The 22406-nt window shown below is 43.4% G+C and overlaps 1 long non-coding RNA gene across 2 annotated transcripts; it reads left to right on the forward strand.

Moving 5' to 3' along the window:
* The first annotated feature begins 17036 nt into the window (after positions 1-17036).
* LOC308458489 lies at positions 17037-19817 on the forward strand. 2 transcript variants are annotated; one of them, XR_013977475.1, is made up of 3 exons: positions 17037-17117; positions 18585-18867; positions 19130-19817. It is a non-coding gene; the product is annotated as an uncharacterized lncRNA (long non-coding RNA). The 2 variants fall into 2 exon arrangements; XR_013977476.1 differs by having other exon boundaries at positions 17062-17117; positions 18631-18867.
* The last annotated feature ends 2589 nt before the right edge of the window (positions 19818-22406 follow it).

Genomic DNA, 22406 nt, shown 5'->3' on the forward strand with positions numbered 1-22406 from the left:
GAGGGTAGCAGTGAAGTCCTCCCTCTCGTGTTTTGCTTTGGAGCAGGCAGAAGCAGCAGGAGAGACTCGCCACACATCTGCTGACTCCAGTGCTGAGCGCAATACGAGAGCATTGCTTGCTGCTGCTCCCGCAAGTCCTTCACATGTGCCAGAGGACTCCTGAGAGGAGGGAAGTGGAGGTGGGAGCTTCGGAGAAGGCAGATGCAGCTCCCCACTCAAAAATTTAGTATGATACAGCACCTCTCTAGATCTGCCTGCAATTCGCAGGCAGTTTCAGGAAAGGGGAGGTAGGCTACGAGCTGCTGGTTGTTTTCACCAGTGGGCTTGAAATATACTCAGAGTCGAGAGTGGATTTCATGCTCTTTATTCAGCTCATAGTGGTGAGGAGGAATGGAAGTTCCCCCACAATATCTGCTTTATATACATTATTTACACAATGGGCTGCACGTGACTGGCTAATTCCGGGATTCTCCTGTAGGCCAATCAGGTTGTGGATTCACTTCCACCTGGAGCTGGATTGGGTGGCTCCTGCGGACCAATCATACTGCTGCATTGTTCTAGGACCAATCAGACTGCTGCATTTTGGATCCTATTCAACTCAGTAGATAACAGGACTGGAGAGCTCCTGGGGTGGTTGCATGTAGATTTGTGAAGACGTGGTGTGAGCTTAAGCTCTTTGTGTTTTTTTCTGTCTGGAAAACTGTTACATGCTCTTCTGAGTGGTGTGTGGATACACAGGAGATAATGCATCTTTCCTCCATGCCCCTCTTCCTCCTCTCTCAGCTGCCTGCTTTGGGACTATTTAAGCATTCTGCATTTCTTTTGTGGGCTCAACATACAATGGGAAGGTTGCAATCCCATCCCGCAAAGGTCATGGCGGAATTGGTTTTACATCATTTTAATTGTTTCTCCTATTTCAGAGAGTGATTTTATTGACTTTTGGCCTTACAGCTTCGGTGCTCATATTTAGACAGATGTGAAAAGCAACGGGGACTTGGGCCGGCATTTAAGACGGCCAGGAAGACCCAGACATTCTTGCAAACTGACGCAATCAAGTCATTACTGTTGATTGCAAAAAGAGACCCCCAAAGACCCTCTTATCTCATTGTCTCTTCCTTTTCCTAAAAATGCATGGCTGTAATTGCAAGAAGCCACTAAACACCATCTGGTTGTTTGGACGGATTGCTGTTCACAGGTAAAGCAGGAGATAAGGGACTTTGGGTGGGTGGGAGGACACACAATTCAAACACTAAAAATCACAACTACAACTACTGGTGAGGCTTTTTTTAAGTTTAGAAACAAAAGGTGGAACACGGGGAAAGTTTGTAAAATTGGTCAAGTGGGTGCAGAAAATGTACATGTTAAAAAGGATTGCATTTTAAAAAGCAAGAGTTTTTCTAGAAATATTTAGAGCATCCAAATTTGCAACTTAGCAATAGGAAACACAGTTGTGATACAGTTGTGACTTGTGCAGAAGTAGGATTGGAGACCAAGCTGGCTCAGCTCAGAGCAGCAACTTTGCCAAATGCATAGACTCTAAACCCGCACTGTGGTTGAATTGCACCCGGGTGCCCTTCTACGGATCGGGGGTACATTTGTGCATAATTTGCATTATTTCTTGCAGGTGTAGCACTTCAGATGCACCACAGCGGCCTGCTAAGTCTGCACAGTGATGTGATTGTGGTGTGTTAATCTGTGCTGTGACACAGCTTTGGTCCTGCACCACATTGTTCCCTTTAAAACAGGTACATTTCATCCCAGGACGGTCTGTCCCATCACAACACCAAGCCAGGCGCAGGTGCAGGGACAACTTATGCTCCCTTTTCCTTTCTTCATCAGCTGTGACCACGGAACCTTGGAACGTGATGAAAACCGTTCTCCAGGCAACTTCTCTCTCCCCCCCCCCGACCCAACCCTTTACAAATTCCCGTTTTCCTTCTGCGGTCTGATGCCATTTACTTGCACTTTGAAATGCATCTGCATGCAATCCTCTTTTGTAACGCAAACAAGGGTGAAGCTATGAAACATCGTATAGCTGTCATAATAGCACAAGATGCCTCTTGCCTCATGGGCTCGCTTTTTTTGTTTTTGTTTCTGAAGCAATGCGTGCATCTGAGAGGCGTTCCTCTTGGGGAGACAGCTGCACATCTATGCAGCCATTAGTCAGGCGTGTTAAGGATAGGACTGAAGACAAAGACGGAACTTAGAGAGAACAATATCAGACAGGGGGGAAGAAAAAGGTCATGGTGTGCTTTCGAACAGCAGAAAAAGACCAAAGGAAAAGTGGCACGTGCTGAACAGGACAATGAATTTCCCCCAAGTTCTCTTCAGGACTTCTCTTTAGTTTTATTATTATTATTATTTTTCAGAATGCATGAACCACCTGAATGGTGTGCAAAAACACACCTGGAAACCAATGTCCCCACTGTGGAAGGACAGGTGGATCCAGAATTGGCCTCCACAGTCACTTAGGGACTCATTGTTAAAACCGTGTTTATGGAAGACAATCTTACTCAGCTACGAGTGATCGCCAAAGAAGAAGAAAAGTTAATACGAGTAACAAAAAAAAAAAAAAAAAAATTGAAAACATGAATTCATCAAGAAGCAAAAACTGATAGGGGGAAACCCTCAAAACAGCCCATTGAGGACTGAGCGTTCTCCACGCCCATGAGATGCTGTTGGAGGGAAGAGAACATTAAATGGAGTATCCTGGAAAAGTGGGTAGCTGGCTAGATCCCTGAACAGGAGCATTCTGTACTGCAACATTTTGTTGTAGGTCTCCCTTTTTTATATATGCACACCAGAAACAGTTCAGTTACGCATCCCCACTCCACCCACGCATTCTGAAGTGGAACAGTCAAGGAACAGTTTTGTGACCTCATCTTCATTTATGAGGACAGATGCAACAGTCCCATTTTATTTCAGTGCTACTTCTTCCCAAGAAAGCGTGCTTAGGATTGTTGCTGTTGCAGCAGCAGGCCCACCAAAATCAACAGTAGGAAGGCTCTAAAGAAAGTGGCTGGAAGGTTGCAGAGATGAATTAGGTCCTGATTGACGGAGGAGACCATGTTAAAAATAATTAGTAGCAAATGCTAACTGTCTGTGCTCTGCAAAAAAAAAAAAAGTAAATAAAAAATAGCAACATATCCTTCCTGTGAGGAGAACATATAATATGCAACAGAAGACATAATATGCAACAGAGGTTTGTCAGAAAAGAATGAAAGCAAAATTCAATGAGCAGCCTCTGCAGCTAAAGATTATGCCAGGATGTCTTCTGGTTTAGGAGAGCAAGTCTTCAAAAGTGTCCAGTAGGTTAGGATGTTTGCAGACAAGCACTCATGATTAGAGTGTGTGGAAGGAAACCCTACACTGCTCAAACTGATGGCATTTGTTTCGGAAGATGTGTACAGTCATATCTCATGTTACATTTGCTTCATGATACGTTTTTTCAGGTTGCATCCCACGGTGACCCGGAAGTACTGGAAAGGGTTACTTCTGAGTTTCACCGCTCGCGCATGCGCAGACATGCAAAATGATGTCACGCGCATGCGCAGAAGTGGCGAATCGCAACCAGTGCGTGCGCAGACATGCCACTGCAGGTTGCATTCTATTCATGTTGCGAATGGGCCTCCGGAACGGATCCTGTTCGCAACCAGAGGTACCACTGTACTGCTTATGAAATACAGTGGTACCTCGGGTTACAGACGCTTCAGGTTACATACGCTTCAGGTTACAGACTCCGCTAACCCAGAAATAGTACCTCAGGTTAAGAACTTTGCTTCAGGATGAGAACAAAAATCATGCGGCAGCAGCGGGAGGCCCCATTAGCTAAAGTGGTGCTTCAGGTTAAGAACAGTTTCAGGTTAAGAACGGACCTTCAGAACGAATTAAGTTCTTAACCCAAGGTACCACTGTAGTTAACGTGAGTTAGATGGGTGAGTTGCAATCAATACAGAAGGATGGAAAGAATTTAGCGCTAGGAATATACAGCCTTTAACCTGGCAAATTACAATTTCTTTCTAGCCCCAAATCCATTACTTGACCTCATGTCACTGCAACCACAGCTACAGCCATCAAAATCTTTATTATGATTAAATATGGAGTTGGTAAACAGTTCAATAATGTATGATTATTCAGTAACGCCTTATTACTGCCATTCACAGTTTTACTCAGCAAATTTCAGTTTTCAGAATGGGGGTGGAAAGCAAAATCCCAACATTGGTTTTGAAAGTAAACCATGCCACACTTTGTTGGGAGATCATATAATTAGTAATAACAATAATAATTTTATTATTTATGCACTGCCCATCTGGTTTGCATTTCCCCAGACACTCTGGGTGGCTTAAGGTAAAGGTAAAGGTACCCCTGCCTGTACGGGCCAGTCTTGACAGACTCTAGGGTTGTGCGCTCATCCTCACTCTAGAGGCCGGGAGCCAGCTCTGTCCGCAGACACTTCCGGGTCACGTGGCCAGCGTGACGAAGCTGCTCTGGCAAGCCAGCACCAGCGCAGCACACGGAAACGCCGTTTACCTTCCTGCTATAAAGTGGTACCTATTTATCTACTTGCACTTAGGGGTGCTTTTGAACTGCTAGGTGCACAGGAGCTGGGACCGAACGACGGGAGCTCACCCCACCGCGGGGATTCGAACCGCCGACCATGCGATCGGCAAGTCCTAGGCACTGAGGTTTTACCCACAGCGCCACCCACGTCCCAAGTTCTGGGTGGCTTACAACATACCTAAAAACATAATAAAAACACCAGTCCTTAAAAACTTCCCTAAACAGGGCTGCCTTCAGATGTCTTCTAAAAATCAGATAGTTGTTTATTTCCTTGACATCTGAAGGGAAGGCATTCCACAGAAATAATAATAATAATAATAATAATAATAATAATAATAGCTTTTAAATGGGACTATTAGATATCTTGCTTGAGCACTGAGCTGAAAAGAGAGCATGTGGAAGCCAAGCTTCAATTTCCCTCCCGTATGCACAGCAATTTTGTCCTCTCAATTATTTCCACTTCTCCGAATTTACAAAGCCTCTGTTGTGTACAGCCTCACTTTCCAGATAAAAATAAACCCAGTGCTCTCTGTCACTTAAGATCTGTCAGCATATTAACGGGATCAGTTGTGAAGTTTGGAGAATACTTAATTGCTCTTCATAATTTTTAAAAATCCTAATTGCCATGCAACTGAGGCACTGCAAAGTTCAGAGCTCAGAACCAGTTGCTTAGCTCCCTCTTGAGTCCACATGGAATCTTTTAGATAGAAATAATTTTCCTCTTCTTCCTTCCATGGGCTGCTGTCTGGTTTTGTTTAATTTTGTTATACAGTGAGTAAGTGTTCTAATATAACTGAGTTCCAAGGCTTCTTTATTCCATTCCTGAAGTTGCAGCCCTTCAAACTTAAGGCTTCACTGATGAAATTCTGAGCACTTCTAACAAGTATTATTATTATTATTATTATTATTATTATTATTATTATTATCAATCACTTATATCATTCCAGGGCCAAAGAACTCAGCCTAGTGCTTTTTTCCTAATTGTGGCTGGTGGGGCGGCTGGAGTGGGGGGGAGAAGATTGCCAAATCACAGTTTTAAGGTGGGTGGCAAAAATAATAATAAATCATGGGGAAGGAGTGCCACCATTTTGGGGAGGAGGTGGCCGAGGGTTCAGCTAGTGGAGGCAGCCTCCCCTGCCACCCCAGCTATGGGAATGGACATAGTATCATTCCCGCTGGACATTTTGCAGAAAGAGAATACCCTGCCACTAGGCTGCTCTTTGTAGCTCTGCTGCTGGATTATTTAGAAAAGAAAAGAAAGGGGGAACCTGCTACCAACAATTTGAAAAATGGCACAACCCCATCGCCCCCACATTTTTATTTTTCACCACCCAAAAGGGGACGCTCCTATGCCTGCCTCTTCTCTTGATATTCACTTGTGCCTGTGGTGGGAAGAATGGGACCTCTGTTCAGAAAATTCTCCCTCCTACACTCTGGTCAGTGACCAAAATAAATCAACTCATTCATTCATTCTCCCTCCTGTCACATGCAAGACAGGTGCCATCTTCTTGCCACTTCCTGAAGTCCATCCTTTCACAATAAGGCTTTGAGGCGAATGTCTTTGTCCCGATCTTTTTCTTCATTGGATTTGAAGGGACCCTGAAGGCCATGTACTCCAAACCTCTGCAAGAATCTCAACTAGAGCATCCCTGACAGTTGGCCATCCAACCTCTGCTTAAAAACATCCAATGAAAGAGACTCCACAACCTCCTGGGGGAGACCATTTCTCTGCCAAACAACTCTCATTGCCAGAAAGTTCTTCCTGATGTTTAGTTGCAATCTCCTTTGTTGCTACTTGAATCCATTGGTTCAGGTCCGACCCTCCGGAGCAGGAGAAAACAAGCTTGTTCCCTCTTCCAGTTATTTGAAGAAAGCTATCACGTCTCCTCTTTCCCAGGCTGAACACACCCAGCTCCCTCAACAGTTCCTCAAAAGGCTTGGTTTCCAGACTCTGCTCTGCATCTTCCTCTGCACACATTCCAGCTTGTCAATATACTTCTTAAATTGTGGTGCCCAGAACTGGATATAGTATTTCATCTGTGATCTGACCAAGGCAGAATAGAGTGGGACAAAGACTTCCCTTGATCTGGACACTATACTTCTGTTGATGCCACCTAGAATAGCATGAGCTTTTTTTTGCTGCTGCATCACACTGGTGACTCATGTTTAAGCTTGTGGTCTACTAAGACACCTAAGACACCTACTGGCAAGTCTGTATCTCTCTCTCTCTCTCTCTCTCTCTCTCTCTCTCTCTCTCTCTCTCTATCTCTATATCTATCTATCTATCTAGCTCTATCTATCTATCATCTATCTCTATCATCTATATCTATCTATCTATCATCTATCTATCATCTATCTATCTATCTATCTATCTATCTATCTATCTATCTATCTATCTATCTATCTATCATCTATCTATCTATCTATCTATCTATCTATCTATCTATCATCTATCTATCTATTATCTATCTATCTATCTATCTATCATCTATCTATCTATCTATCTATCATCTATCTATCATCTATCTATCTATCTATCTATCTATCTATCTATCTATCTATCTATCATCTATCTATCTATCTATCTATCTTCTATCTATCCAAATATTGTTTTAATTGTTTTTAGGTATGTTTTTATTGTCAAATTGCACTGAGATTTTTCAGAGTAAAGTGATTGACAAATTAAACAAATAAATAATATCGCATCCCCCTCCCTGTTCTTCTCTCTCTGTCTGTCTGTCTGTCTGTCTGTCTGTCTCTCTCTCTCTCTCTCTCTCTCTCTCTCTCTCTCTCTCTCTCATACACACCATGCAAGTATGGTAAGTACTGAAACTCAACACCCACACTCCCAAGGCTCTTTGCCTCTCTGAATGTTACATAAAGAATTCAAATGAGAAGGTGCTCCGTGATCAGAATTAACAAGATGGCTGAGCCGTTTCCCGCCCCTCCCCTCCCCAGCCCTGCTTCCCCCCAACTCTCTCTCCTGCATGATGATATCAGGGCTGTCTGCCGGGCCCTTGCAAATAGACAAGAAATTGGCAAAAGGGTTAATTCCATTATAGCCTGAAACAGATGGACAGGACAAAAGCTGAGGCACTTGTTGCCTGTCAGCCCAAAGGACAAGAGATTGCCTTGGGGAAGAACAAGCTCTACACCTGGGCTAGAGAACTGGAATCAGTCCCAGACACAGATTTTTCTTTTTTTAAAAATGTTTCCTCTTTCCACTCTCCCTCCACCCCTTTCAACAAGCATGATTATTTTTCCCAAGTGGGGGGGGGGGGGAAGCTGTCTTTTAATTTTTGTTGTTGTTGTTCCATTCAATCTTGCTATCGTTTAGAAAAAAAATCAGTTCCCATATGCATAATCTTTATGCATCCTGAAAAGAGAGTCAGATAGATGTATCGGCTTCAGAGAAATTCATTCCTTAATTCTTACGTCTGCTTTTGCATCTGCATTCTGTTGCTGCCTGACAACTATGGAAACATTTTGATGTGATTATGCCAGGGCTGATGAAGGGCCTTTTTTTTTTTTGGCCTATATCAGGGTTGCGGAAAACAGAAGTGAAAGGAATGAAACCCAACCAGCAGTCATGGCATTCATTATGCAAAATAAGTAATGCAATATTTTCTCTAATAGGCTAATGGCTGCTGAGGTGTTCTTGGCAACCATTCTTTTCTCCCGGGGCCCAGTAAGCCTGTTCATGAGTGTTCAGACTGTCTAATACATTTGGTGCCACCTAGGTAAAAGGTAAAGGACCCCTGGATGGTTAAGTCCAATCAAAGGCGACTATGGGGTTGCGGCGCTCCTCGCTCTTTTAGGCCGAGGGAGCCAACATTTGTCCACAGACAGCTTTCCCGGTCATGTGGTCAGCATGACTAAACCGCTACTGGTGCTTAGAGGAGGACTGTGATGGAAGCCAGAGCCAGAAACACTGTTTTCCTTCCTGCCACAGCAGTACCTATTTATTTGCTACTTGCACTGGCATGCTTTCAAACTGCTAAGTTGGCAGGAGCTGGGACAGAGCAACAGGAGCTCACTCCATCGTGGGGATTCGAACTGCCGACCTTCCGATTGGCAAGCCCAAGTGGTTTAGACCACAGCACCACCTAGAAAAAAGAGATACTCTGTTATATAGCGCACCCAATTGGACACAGCCAGGCCATTGCATACAGCACCAAAAGAGAGGTAATATTTTAAGTTACACCAGCAACAACTATACCTGACCATGTATCCATTCGCCTGCTAAATGATCACTGTCATTTATTTTACTACTACAGATTTTTACCAATATTAGCTCTTTTGGCTCTTTTTTTTTAAAAGGAAGATTTTAAGAATTTTATAAGCACGGGGTGAAAAGTTGCTGAAAAGTGTAAATAAAGTGCTTACGCAAATGCTGCCACTATGCCGAAGTCTGAAATAGGGGTCCTTAAGGAATTGCAAATTCTGATTCAAATGGACTTGGATCTGTATCTAATATTGTGGACACAGTTATCAAAACACAGTTCTTGACAAACCATACAAAAATGCTTATTTTAGGACAGAGATTGGGAATTTGACTGGGCTGGAAGGCTGGAGGGTGTGGGTCCCCCACCCTTTGCAGGCCAATTTGATAGAAGCCCACCTGTCAATCATCTGATATCACCATAACATCAGGTAAAGCATTTCTCATTGCAGACAGGCTTGAATTCAGGGTTGGCAAAGGAAAAAATGATTTCCTTTGCAGCCCGGCTTATGTTGTGGTGCTGAGGATGATGATGGGTTATAACAATTTAAAATTCATAATTAAAAACATTTAAAAGAAATTTCACATATATATCAGGTGTCAAAGGCCAGGGTAAAGAGGTGTGTTTTCACCAAAAGCTATACAGTAAAGGTGCCAGGCACATCTCTACATTCAAGTCAAGCTTCAAAAAATAAAAATAAAAATGATTCTTTGCACAGTTCAGCTACACTTGTAAGTCTCTGAGAGTGTCAGTTGCTGAGGCCAGTCTTAGGTTCAAATCTTCTCTCATTCATGAAGTTTAGTGACCTTGGTCTGTCTGTCTGTCTGTCTGTCTTTCTCTCTTTCTCTGCCTAAAGCTTTTTACAACTCTGAACTTCTCAGGGAAATGGGGTGGGGTGGAGAATAAAAATTCTATAAATAAAACTGAAACACACCTATCCTATACCTATACCTAGCCAGTGTGGTGTAGTGGTTAAGTGCAGTAGACTCGTAAACTGGGGAACCGGGTTTGAGTCTCCGCTCCTTCACATGCAGCTGCTGGGTGACCTTGGGCCAGTCACACTTCTTTGAAGTTTCTCAGCCCCACTCACCTCACAGAGTGTTTGTTGTGGGGGAGGAAGGGAAAGGAGAATGTTAGCCTCTTTGAGACTCCTTAGGGTAGTGATAAAGTGAAATATCAAATCCAAACTATTCTTCTACTCTTCATCCTTCAAAATTCAGACTTTTCTGAATTTTGCTATGCTGCTTTGCAGCCAGGTGGTGAGTACAAACAATGCACATTCGTGGGTAAAGTGAGCATTAAAAATACACACCGGTGTATACACAGGTGTATACAACATAAAAAACAAATTACATTATGGGAAACTGCTTTGCAACAAATGTGTATGTCAGGCAAAATTGCTGACAGAGGTGTATATTCAGGAGGAAAAAAATCACACTAAAATGGGTGATGAATTTTCATGATTCATTAGCATTTTCATGAGGACTATTCTTCTTCTTTTAAAGCTAAATAATAGGGAAATACAGAGAACTGAACTTAAGATAGGAAAAATGAGAAACCAAAATCGTCAGATTTGCCTATTCCTACTTCTGAGTAAATATGTCATGAGTGTCCAGAAAGTGGTGGTGAAATTACTTGGTGCAATAATGCTCTGAGAGATTGTATGTTGAGCTAGACATTAATGTGTGACGGGGTTACATGATGGGAGGCTGCTATACTCAGCAATAACCCCACCAAAAACACACATCATTAACTGTGGCATTGCTCAACAACGGAAACAGCAGGGCTCATCAGCTTTTGTATGTGGGCAAGTTCTAATGAGTTTTCAGAAACTAGATTCAGAGGCAAAAGCCTGGCCAAGTTATGTAAATGAGACTTTGAGTAGACAGTTTAATGCTAGCCAGCTTTCATTGCAGCAAAGTTCAAACCAAAATTCAATTATACTGCTGAGGCTTGGGGAGAAGCCATAACTCCATGGTAGAGTGCATTATTTGCATATATAAGGACCTAGTCCTTGACATCTCCATCAGATGGATCTAGGCAGGACTTCTTGGAAAGCTACTGCTAATTGGTGCAGCCACCACTGGGTTAAAACCTAAATGGACAAATGGCGTGACTCAGTAGAAGACCTTTTTTATTTCATGACTCAGAAGTCAGTAAATTAAATGTGCATGGGTTTCCTGGTAATAGTAACAGCAAGTGAGTTTGGAGCCATTCCATATCCTGTGTAGTTGATGCTTTGCATTAAACATGCATGGAAATATATTAGTGGCTTCAGTGAAAGACATGAGATAGGTATGTCGCTGCATCAATTGGTGGGAAGATGATGCAGTAATGGTCAGTTGTGGAATTTCTGGTGTGTTTTTTTTAAGAGTTATATGCATGTAGGTCTCTTTGTTGGATAGACTTGGGGAATTGTGGAAGCTAATTTGACACCTAGCTTGGGACTGGCTTGTATTTTTCTTTTATGAATGTTGCTCTTTGATTTCTTTAGTCATCTGAGGCCAGACTTATGGGTCATTCCTTTTAAGAAATGGCATGACTAGCATGATCATTTACATGACACAATATAACCTTGTGAGTAGTTGTGGACTTCAAAATGAGAATTTGGATAGCTGATCAGCGACATCATCACTGGGTGACTATAAGGAAATAATTATTCTCATCTGCCAACCTGATGCCCTCTAGATATTTTTGGGTGACCCCAACCAGCATGGCTAATGGTCAAGGGTGATGGAAGGTGCAGCCCAAATCATCTCAAGGGCACCACATTGGTGATGTTTGCTGTACCTGATTAGTTATATAGGTCACAACCCGGCTGTGCAAAGTGGAAGTATGAATTCATTATGGATCTTCCTATCCAACTGCAGTCTGAACATTTTGGGCCCATGTGATAAAGATGCAACCTTTCTTTTTTTGAATAGATGTTTACTGAGTTTTAGAAAGCAACATACAAAAAAGACAAACAATGAAGAAACAAAGAACAATGACTGTGTGGAGCACATTACTGCAGCTAGAATAAAATAAGCAGAAGGTTCAGTACACTCTTGCATACACCCTAGTAAAACAGATTCCTTGAAGGGACGTTTTGAAAGCAAGTCACATGTTGATAAGTTAGCCTTGTCACACAGATGAATGTGTTATTGGGGGCCTATGTAGTGTGCTGCTTTTATTTATAAAGATATAAATAGAGAGCATACAACATCAAAATGGACTTGTTTCATAATCCCTCTTAGAACCCTTCTATGATGGGAGGAATGCTCAGATGAGGCAGTGTCTCACTGTACATTAAAAGTGCTAGGTTGGATTCTCCATTTGTTTCCCAAGTTTATGAAATATTTCAGATAACTCCATTCATGTTGCAGATTGAAGGCTAATTTCATGTAGCCACTGTTCACATTTCATATTTCCAGAATTCAAAAAGTATTAAAATTGGCTTCTGATTTTTCTTTCCCTTTTCTTGTTTCACTACCCAGTTCCAAGACTTCCCTGCTATAGTCTGCTGCCACCCCCTCCCTCGACTAATCTATTCCCCATAGATAACCGTACTACATTTTCTTGCCAACTTGGTTGGTTTTGTTTTGTTTTCTTGGCATTTTGTGCCCCCCCCACCTATTGGGGATCTCCTTAGCTTCTTCGCTGTTTCATCTTCTGTTTCTAAAGGTGAGGATAAAAAGCAACAAGGTTTCCTGTGTGCCCTGATAACGCTGGTATAAATGAATCCGAATTTCTTCTCATCATGGTCAGAACAGTTATTGCAGGGTGAATAACCTGTGTGTCTGGAGTCCTGGTCTCATTAAAACACAGATTATTCTCCTACCCCCTTCCAAAAGGCAGGGAAATGTTGGCAAGTGAGGGGGGAAGCAATTGATGGATTGCATTTATATACTGCCTTTCTGCCAAACCTCCCAAGATAGTTTGCAATTTGAATACTGCAAAAGTATTTTTAGGCCCCCTTTAGGAGCTGATAGCACCAACTCCCTGGCCTGGGCTTTCTCACAACACCTGCCATTTTTGAAGATTGATCCGGACAAGGTTCTGGATTGGCTTGAAATAGATCAGTGCTCCCCTCCATATAATTCCCCATCCCTAGTGACAGGCTGTGTATGGCTTGGAAAGTCATAAGTTGTGCAGGCCTGCCTGCCATTGGAGATGATTTTGCATGGATTTAAACTAGTTGGCAAACTAGTTTGGCTGTACAAACATGCCAGCCTGATGGTTAAAGGTTAAGATGTTTGAGGCAGCATGTCTGAAGCAAGGGTCTTGTTGCCTATCATTGCAAAGAATTGAGGAATCTCAGAGGCTTGGGACAAAACTCTGGGGCCATTTAAAGTCATTATAGGGTCCTTAAAAAAAACACCAATAACAAGAATATTGACGTTGTCAGGGCTGCCTCAAGTCTCAGCTCACAAAAGACCAACGCCTATCTCTTCTTATATACAAAAGTGTTTATTGCAGTTCATTGTTTGCTTCACATCCGAGGCGCGCAGCCCTACGTCTGCTAGGCTTAGACCGCTGAAGTCCCCTCTGAATCCGTCCCTCCCCTGCACCAGTTCAAGAGGCTTGCGCTGCTCCACCTCTTTCTCTCTTTCCTTTTCCGCAGGGTCTTTCTGCCCGCTGGGGTTTCGCCCCTCCTGGATTCCTCTGACGCAGAATCAGACTGCTCTTGCCCCCTCCTGCGGGCTTTGGGACCTGGCCCCTCCTCCGGGCTCCCTGTACTTCCGCGCGCCTCTACATTTGAACTTGGCGCGCGCGCCCAACCTCTAACCTTCCTTTTAACAGCTACACTACTCCCTTCACTACTCCCCTCCCCTTCCGGGAGGGTGGCTTGCTCCGACCTCCCTCCTTTCTCTGCTGCCGGAGCCGCTTCCCCTGATACACTGAAACCTCCACCCCCTTCGCTGCACTCTGGCGGGGAGGCTGGTCCTGACGCCCAGCTGCCACTTTGGGATCCCCCGCTGGCCCCCTGCTCCTGACACGTCCCCCCTGGGGCTCCCCTGGCCTTGACCACCGGCGCCCCCTTCTGGGAATCCTCTGATTCGCTGGAAAGACTCATGGAATCTCTTGAGTCATTGTCATCCTCTTCCTCGCTGTCCTGGGATTCATCCCCATCGCTCTCCATCTCCTGCCTACCCTGTGCCTCTGTCCCTGAACCCCTGACAGACGTCAATAAAATACTTGAGCTATGTGAACTAATCCTCAGGAGAGCAAAAATGTCATATGAATGGAGCTGATTAGAAAACGGGAAAAATGTTAAGGACTAATTGTCTTGCTATGTCAAATAGCTGACCTTTGAAAGGGGCACCCAAAATATAATTGAGAAATATTTGATGGATGAAAGCTTGTTCTCTTTGGCTTTTGCTATTAATCAGATTTCTCATACAAAAAGCAAGATTTACTTGCCTATAATGAAATGCAGCTTTACTGATCACTATTTTCATCTTAAAATAGTCTCTGGTTTAGGTCAAACTGTGCTGGGCATTTTGACATTTCCACAATATTTAATTAACTAGAGTGGACAGGGCACTTAAAGAGAGGGGGCAAACAAGGTAAGTGGTGTAAACAAATTCTATGGTAGTTTATTGTATTCTTTTAGTATTCTCTGTGTGTTTATTAAAGGCTGATCGCTACAGATGAGTTTTCTGAGCAGGACCTGTTTGTTCTTCAACGACTTTTAGACCATCAAAACGTTGAGGCCTTTTGCACAAGCTGACTGCATGACAGTAAATCTAGCCCTGGCTTCATCCTTCTTCGTACGTTACAAGCTGTGGATCCGTCTTGTTGTGAAGGTGTCTTGAGCATGTGATTCAGGCAGCGTAAAAGAATAAGAAAGGAAGAGTTATTTTACATCACACCAATGTGTTAGCTTTTGCTATCTATTGACATTTTATTTTCCCACATGGTTATGAAAAGCGCAAGTTCAAATTTCTCAGTCCCCATTGCCCATCTGCCCTTCATGCTGATGGACCTCTGACAGAAACCTTGCAATCGTGCCAAAATGCTGAGCTATTTAAAAGCTTGCTAGGTTAACAACAACGATAACATTCCTTTTCTCTGCGCACATGGCATGTTGATTTGAGAAAAATTAAGCTGAAAAGCAGTCTTTGGTGCGTGATTATGTATTGAGGCCTTGCAAAAGAGGGCCCTCCAGATGTTTTGGACTACAACTACCATCAACCAGCAGAGCTGGATTGGACCAGGGTTGGTGAGACCTGGCTTCAACCCCTTCTGCTGTCATGAAACTGGTTGACCTTGGCGGAAATGACTGGCAGAATCCAAGACCAGGGAGAAGAGTCGGTGGAAGAAGATTGGAAAAAATTTAAAGCATATTTACAGAAATATTGCAAAATTAATGAATGTTAGAAGGATGCTGGAACGAAGCTATATGGCTTTAGCAGAAATGTTATAAAGAATTAAGGAAAAATAGATTGTTAATGGACCAAAGTGGAAAATTTAAAGTTAGAGTGTCTTAAGTCAAATTTTAGAACGAAAATTGAGAAAGATGGAAAGGACTTGCTGAAATAGCTAATTGAACTAGAATACAAAAAAGGGAGGTGTGAGGAGGTCGATGAAACAAGTATATGAAAGGTAAAGATATGGAAAGGCTGGATGTGTTTTTAAATGTTTTTGTTCTGTTTTTTCGTTGTTTTATTGTATTGGGTTTTTTTTGTCCCCCCCCCTTTTTTATGTATTGTAAGGTATTTTTTTGTTTTGTTTAATTCTTTATTGTTCTCTTTCTTTTTCTGTAACTTGTAAACTCCTAATAAATATCTTTTTTTTTAAAAAAAAATGAAACTGGTTGACCTGCAGCCAGTTGCTGTCTGTTAGTACAGTGGTACCTCGGGTTACATACGCTTCAGGTTACAGACGCTTCAGGTTACAGACTCCGCTAACCCAGAAATAGTACCTCGGGTTAAGAACTTTGCTTCAGGATGAGAACAGAAATCGTGTGGTGGTGGCGCGGCGGCAGCGGGAGGCCCCATTAGCTAAAGTGGTACCTCAGATTAAGAACAGTTTCCGGTTCAGAATGGACCTCCAGAACGAATTAAGTTCTTAACCCAAGGTACCACTGTATTAGTATTAGATAAAGGTAAAGGGACCATTAGGTCCAGTCGTGACCGACTCTGGAGTTGCGGCGCTCATCTCGCTTTATTGGCCAAGGGAGCCGGCGTACAGCTTCCGGGTCATGGGGCCAGCATGACTAAGTCGCTTCTGGCGAAGCAGAGCAGCGCATGGAAACAGCGTTTACCTTCCCACTGGAGCAGTATCTATTTATCTACTTGCACTTTGACGTGCTTTCGAACTGCTAGGTTGGCAGGAGCAGGGACTGAGCAATGGGAGCTCACCCCGTTGCAGGGATTTGAACCGCTGACCTTCTGATTGGCGAGTCCTAGTCTCTGTGGTTTAACCCACAGCACCACCCACGTCCCCTATTAGTATTAGTCAGTGCTTTTTTCAGCTGGAGTGCTCTGTGCCAGCGCTGGAGTGCTCTGTGCCAGAGCACAGTTCCAGCACCTCTCAGGTGGGCACCATTGTGGACCAGTGGTTCCCCCGCCTGCTGCTTACCTTTACGTACTTATGAGAAGCCCAAAATGAACATTTCAAGTCAAAACAGAAGCTGGCCAGCATGTGCAAGTCTACACTTTCTTTAGATCTATGACTCCAACTAGCTCCTAGTCACCATTGGTCAAGCTACGGGATGGGGCCAATTCTTATTTCCTTTTCTTCATTCCGAGGCAGCGTCAGCTTGGATTCTGAAGTCCTCCAGCACTTCAAGGTTTGCTTAGCAAGGTTGTAGCGCAATATGGCGAATGGCACACTAACAACACCCCCATTATTTACCTGACAGGGTTGTTGTATAGAGCTATAAAATGAAGAGATACAATGAAGAGTACCCTAACTGGTCTACATTGTCTGCAGAATTTCTATCTATATGATGTTCCACATTTGTAACATGTGTCCCCCAACTCCTCTGACACGGCAGCCGGGAGAAGTGTTGTTCAAAACCTGAGGGAGTAAGAAAGGTAACAGACTGTGTTTGGGGAATCTGGAACACCTTGACTGGGAAAAAGCTCCCTAATAATATTCCTTCCTCTTAGGAATTGCAATGGAGAAAACACAAATAAGTGTGTTTGCGGCAGCCACCATCAAAGAACTGAATCCCTTCACACCTGTTTGCATCTTTATAATGCCCACCAACTGACATGTAGCTCCTAAGCTCATTCAGACTGTTACCTAGCAACCAAGAGACCTCAGTACTGAAGGCTGAAATACTCATGTTTGGAGGGGCCATGCGTAAGGGCCAGTGATTGCCATGTGTGAGGCTTGAGAGAAGTATCATAAGCCTGGCTTCTGTCTAAATCCGAGGCCCCTCTTCTTCCAAAAGTCTTATATAAATAGACAGGACAGGTTGAGTTAAATCAGTTTATCCAAATGTATACAATAGGTTCAGAGCATCTGATATTTATTTTATCGCTTCAGCACTCTGATTATGGTGGTTACAGAATGAGAAGAGGCAGCAGGTCCTTGTGGGTTGAGGGTCTGAGATGCTCATAGGCTGATGCTCACAGGAAAGATAGTAATGGAGAGGAACTGTGGGATTTGACTGAGAGGGGATGGCTGTGCTCAGAAGGGGTGAGGAGGAGCATTGGGCAGAAGCTTGGACAAGGTTGTCCAGCGGAACATAAGAAGAACCCTACAGAACCACAAAGCACATCACCTTGTTTCCCCTGATGGTCAATCACCTGTCCCTTGAAAGTCCATAAGCAGGACATGGGGGCAGTGGACTCATCCTGATCTCTGAGCCTGCAGATAGCTACCATTCATGGAGGATAAAACCATTAAGGACATTAAGTCATGATGGCTATATTTCCTCCATTATCAGAGGCAATATGCCTTTGAATGCCAGTTGCAGAGGAGAATGTTGCTGTACTCATGTCCTACCTTTGGGCTTCATATGGTCTGATCCAGCAAGTATAGCCATCTTATAGCCATCATGATCAGTAGCCTATGGCTATTTCCAGATGGGTGGCTCCTAGCAGCACTATTCAAATAGTGACCCTACAAGAAGAATTTCACTTGACTCTCCACACCATTGGGAGTATTCCACTTTTTCTATGTGTGTGTCCCACTACGTTCCATCCACACCAGTGGGTTTGACATAACTGGTGTAGGTAGAGCCATTTGAAGCTTACCACATATTCACTCTGAGAATATTACCTTGTGGTGGGCACCGTATTATAGCCATTTTTTGTTTTGTTTAATATCGCTCTTTTAAGCATCACAAAAACATCATTGCTTTTATTGTTGTTTTTCAATGAAGGTGAGATAGACCACTATAACACCATATGACTATAATGTTATTTAATACAACAACAACCTTTATTGTCACTGCCATTTTAGCCACAATGGTTAATGATGTTTTGATTTGCTGGAAGCTGCCCAGAGTGCTTGGGGCAACCCAGTCAGGTGGATGGCATCTAAATAAATTATAGTTGTTGTTTTTAATATACCACCCTTCATCATAAGATCCCTTCCCACAGATACATTTAAAAGCTTGCAGAATATTTAATCAGCCAAAGGCCTGTTTGAAGAGGCATGTTATCTAGCCTGGCACCTAAAAATATAATAAATATTATTATGGGGGTAAACGTGGAGGACTTTAAAATTTTTCTTAAAAACAAAACACATTATAATGTTATTGATTTTTATCTTTTATTAAAAGAAGACATTTATATATATTATTTTAGCACTGGTCTGAAGATGCAGAAAATATATCAAATGCCTGCTAAACTCTTACAGAAAGATGAAAGGGTGTGGCAATAGTGCTACTCTTCTGTTCTTCTAGGCTGGACTTTCTGTGACCTGAAGAAATGTGGAAGAAACACAGGGAAAGGATGCCCCGCAAGATAGTGAATGAAGCATTGCAATTCACAGTAAATTCCTAACTGGTTGTACTAACAGAAGCCAGGACAAGGATTTCCACTAGTGCAATAGGACTTCCCTCCTACTTCCTCCAGTGCCGTCCTCAAATCTGTTCTGGAAGGGGGGGAAACACCCAAAACAACACGCAGGAAGATGAGAGGTGAGATTGCTCCATAGGGTACTGACAGATCCATCTTTTTAGTGCTATTTTGAATATAACCTCTAGCATGGAAGTAGCTATTGACAGCTGTGTCTTCCAAGGATATCTGTGTCTTCCAGACACAACAACAGGGAGGAAAACCTCATGTACTGCGTAATCTCACTTCCTTTTTTGGTTTCTCCCAGTTCATGATGACACCCTACAAAGACGCACATGCCAACATATCTCAGACATAATTATCCTTTATCTACTTACATTCCAGACAATTGCTCATCATCGGACCAATTCAGTGTTGGCTTTCCAGCAGAATGCACAAAGAAATAGCATGGCTAACTTCAGCATGGAATTTTAGCAGGTTTAATAATCATTATTAATGTCATAACTTCTTTCTTAAATGAAGCTGGTGTTCTTTAGTTGTTGTAGTAGCAGTTGCCGAGACATTATTCAAAATGAAGCGAGTTAATGTACTTATGTAGCTGAAGTTGCAGAATGCTGATGAGTAATAGCACTGAGATGGGAGAGAAATTCCACTCTTATCATTGTTCCAAAATACACACTTGGTGGAACTTGCAGATCCTATGATTATACTCCCTTCTGCAAGTCTCTCTGTTTTATTCGTATTGGGTTGATCTATGGATCCATGAAAAGCTGGTTTTGAAGGGTCAGGGAACACCCCAGAACAAGAATTAAGATGGTACCAAGGGTGGCAGTTGGAAAGAAACATTGAATGGAAGTGCATTTCACTTGGATATAGGGCTCTGTGGGTCTCAGCCCTGGAATTATTCTGTTTATTATGGAAAAGTTGTTTGTGGGCACTGGAGAACTAGAAGAAAATTGATACCTCTAATGTCCACAAGAAGTAGTGCTATGCAATGGAATTAAATGTGTTTTGAGTTGAACTTTACATAATTGCAATGCTTTCAAAGCAACAATAAAGGCTGTGCGTTTCATTCATAGACTCTTTACCAGTTAGTCATAACACCAAACACATAAATGCACCAAAATAATATAACCAGTTCATAAACAATTTAAATGGTTTTTAACATGAAATTACATGAAATACTGGATTGTATTCAATGTTGCTAAGGTGAATGTTCTATAAGCACAAGGATTTCTCTTTGTGTGGACAGGGGGAGTCCCCCAAACCCTGGGCAGCCCCCATGTGGAATAACAACTCCAGAACAATGTGCTATGGGATTAAAATTGGCCTCAACTTTATTATGTTTCAGATGTGGGTAGACCTTGGCTCAGGCACTGGGCGTTTATCCTTCCCAGTCCCCCACCGGGGATCTGGGGAACATCAGGGTTATCCAGAGTGTGTGTGGGGGATGGGCTGGCTCTGGAGAACATATGTTCAAGCAGAGAGAGCCCGCCCCCATTATGCAGCCTTCGCAGGGGAGAGCAATGACAACCTCTAGGTGTACGGCCAAAGCCTCGTCTCAAAACAACCTCTTTAACAGGGAACCCTGGTATTGCCGCCGCGAAGAGAAAGGGGGGGTATGGGTCACCGCTACACGCCCACCCCCATTTAGGGAAGATAGACTAAAGGATTCCACCCAAGGCCTGATACCGCCAAAGTTGTGACATTTTGCTACGGGAAATGCAAACCTGCGAATGCAGGAGAATTCCTTTCCAGCCCTTCAACAGCGACCTTGACGTAGCAGTGCCTGCGTACCTGTGGAGAAAAGGTTAACCTGCAAAAGAAGTCTTAACTGAGGGTGGGTAGGGTGGGAGAGGCTCTGGAGCCAACTGACCATTCCCAGGTGAGACCCTCCCCCTATTGTGTGGGCAGGGTGGTCCCTCCCCCTACATGGCCTGATCACTTGGCAACGCCTCCCCAGGCAGGATTGGGCAATTGGCTGAGGTAGGCAGAGACCTCCAGGTATCCCACCTGGGGAAGGCGAAGCCAAGCCAGTGCTAATGGTGCCGCATAGGGTCCTGGGGGCTACGCGCGACCACGCATTTAAATGTGGGGAGTGGTCATTCTGCAATAGAATATTTCCCCCTTATCTCCTTCCCCCACCATCTGAATCTGTCCAGGGTTTCCCCCCAACTCTCCAGGACAGATCTGGAAATGGCATGGGGAGCACATGGGAGAGGAAAGGGGGAAATCACATGCCATTAATGCTAATCCTTGTGTCAGCAAAAATATTTTGTTAAATACTGCCCATCAGCAACCAATCAATTAATGAATTAAGCTTGTACCACAAAAAGGTCTTCAAGTGACTCACAACATATTTAAAGACTTAAGCATACATTAAAATTTAACATTTAATATAAACACATTTACACAAAATATACATTCACACAAAAACAATGCTATTCATAAAAAATAAACAATGCAACCCACACATGCCTACCTGTACCAGCAACAGAAAGCTTTGGCAGCAGAGCTGACAGCAGAAAACATCACAGTCCACCTTCCATATTAAAACAAGAATCAAATTTAATAACAGGCACATGGTTTTAATCTAGTAGTCAGCAAACAATCCCCTTTAACTTCTAACATGTTCAGATCTGCCTAATCCCATGGCTTCAGCTTTGAGGAGTCATTAGCCAAAATAGTAGCAGCAGGTCCATCTAATCTTCACCATCATTGCTGCCAGTTCCTTTGTTACTTTCATGACCCATGCTTAGGGGGCCGTTATCATACCAAGAAGCTGCCCCGCTTGGACTACTGCAATGCGCTCTACGTGGGGCTAGCTTTGAAGGTCACCCGGAAACCACAACTAATCCAGAATGCGGCAGCTAGACTGGTGACTGGGAGTGGCCACCGAGACCACATAACACCGGTCTTGAAAGACCTACATTGGCTCCCAGTATGTTTCCGAGCACAATTCAAAGTGTTGGTGCTGACCTTTAAAGCACTAAACGGCCTCGGCCCAGTATACCTGAAGGAGCATCTCCACCCCCATCGTTCTGCCCGGATGCTGAGGTCCAATGCTGAGGGCCTTCTGGCGGTTCCCTCACTGCGAGAAGCAAAGCTACTGGGAACCAGGTGGAGGGCCTTCTCGGTAGTGGTGCCTGCCCTGTGGAACGCCCTCCCATCAGATGTCAAAGAGATAAACAACTACCTGACATTTAGAAGACATCTGAAGGCAGCCCTGTTCAGGGAAGTTTTTAATGTGTGACATTTTAATGTATTTTGAATCTTTGTTGGAAGCTGCCCAGAGTGGCTGTGGAAACCCAGCCAGATGGCCATGGTACAAATAATAAATTCTTATTCTTATTCTTATTCTTATTCTTATTCTTATTCTTATTCTTATTCTTATTCTTATTCTTATTCTTCTTATATTCCGGCAATCAGGGCTTTATCTGGTGGCAACTCACCGGAACTCAGTTCTGGCACCTCTCAGGTGGGCACCATTGCCATAATAAGAGAAGGGAGGTATTCACCTCTTTTTCTAGAAAAATAGCACTGCTGGCAATCAAATCCTTGCTGGATCCAAGAATTAGCATATAGACTTGGCCACCTGGCCTTTGGCTCAGAATCAGTTTGATTCCCTCCCCCTCTTTCTTTTTCCTTTCTCCTCCTATGA

The sequence above is a fragment of the Podarcis pityusensis genome (assembly GCF_964106645.2).
Source record: "Podarcis pityusensis genome assembly, chromosome: 11".
Classification (NCBI taxonomy): domain Eukaryota; kingdom Metazoa; phylum Chordata; class Lepidosauria; order Squamata; family Lacertidae; genus Podarcis; species Podarcis pityusensis.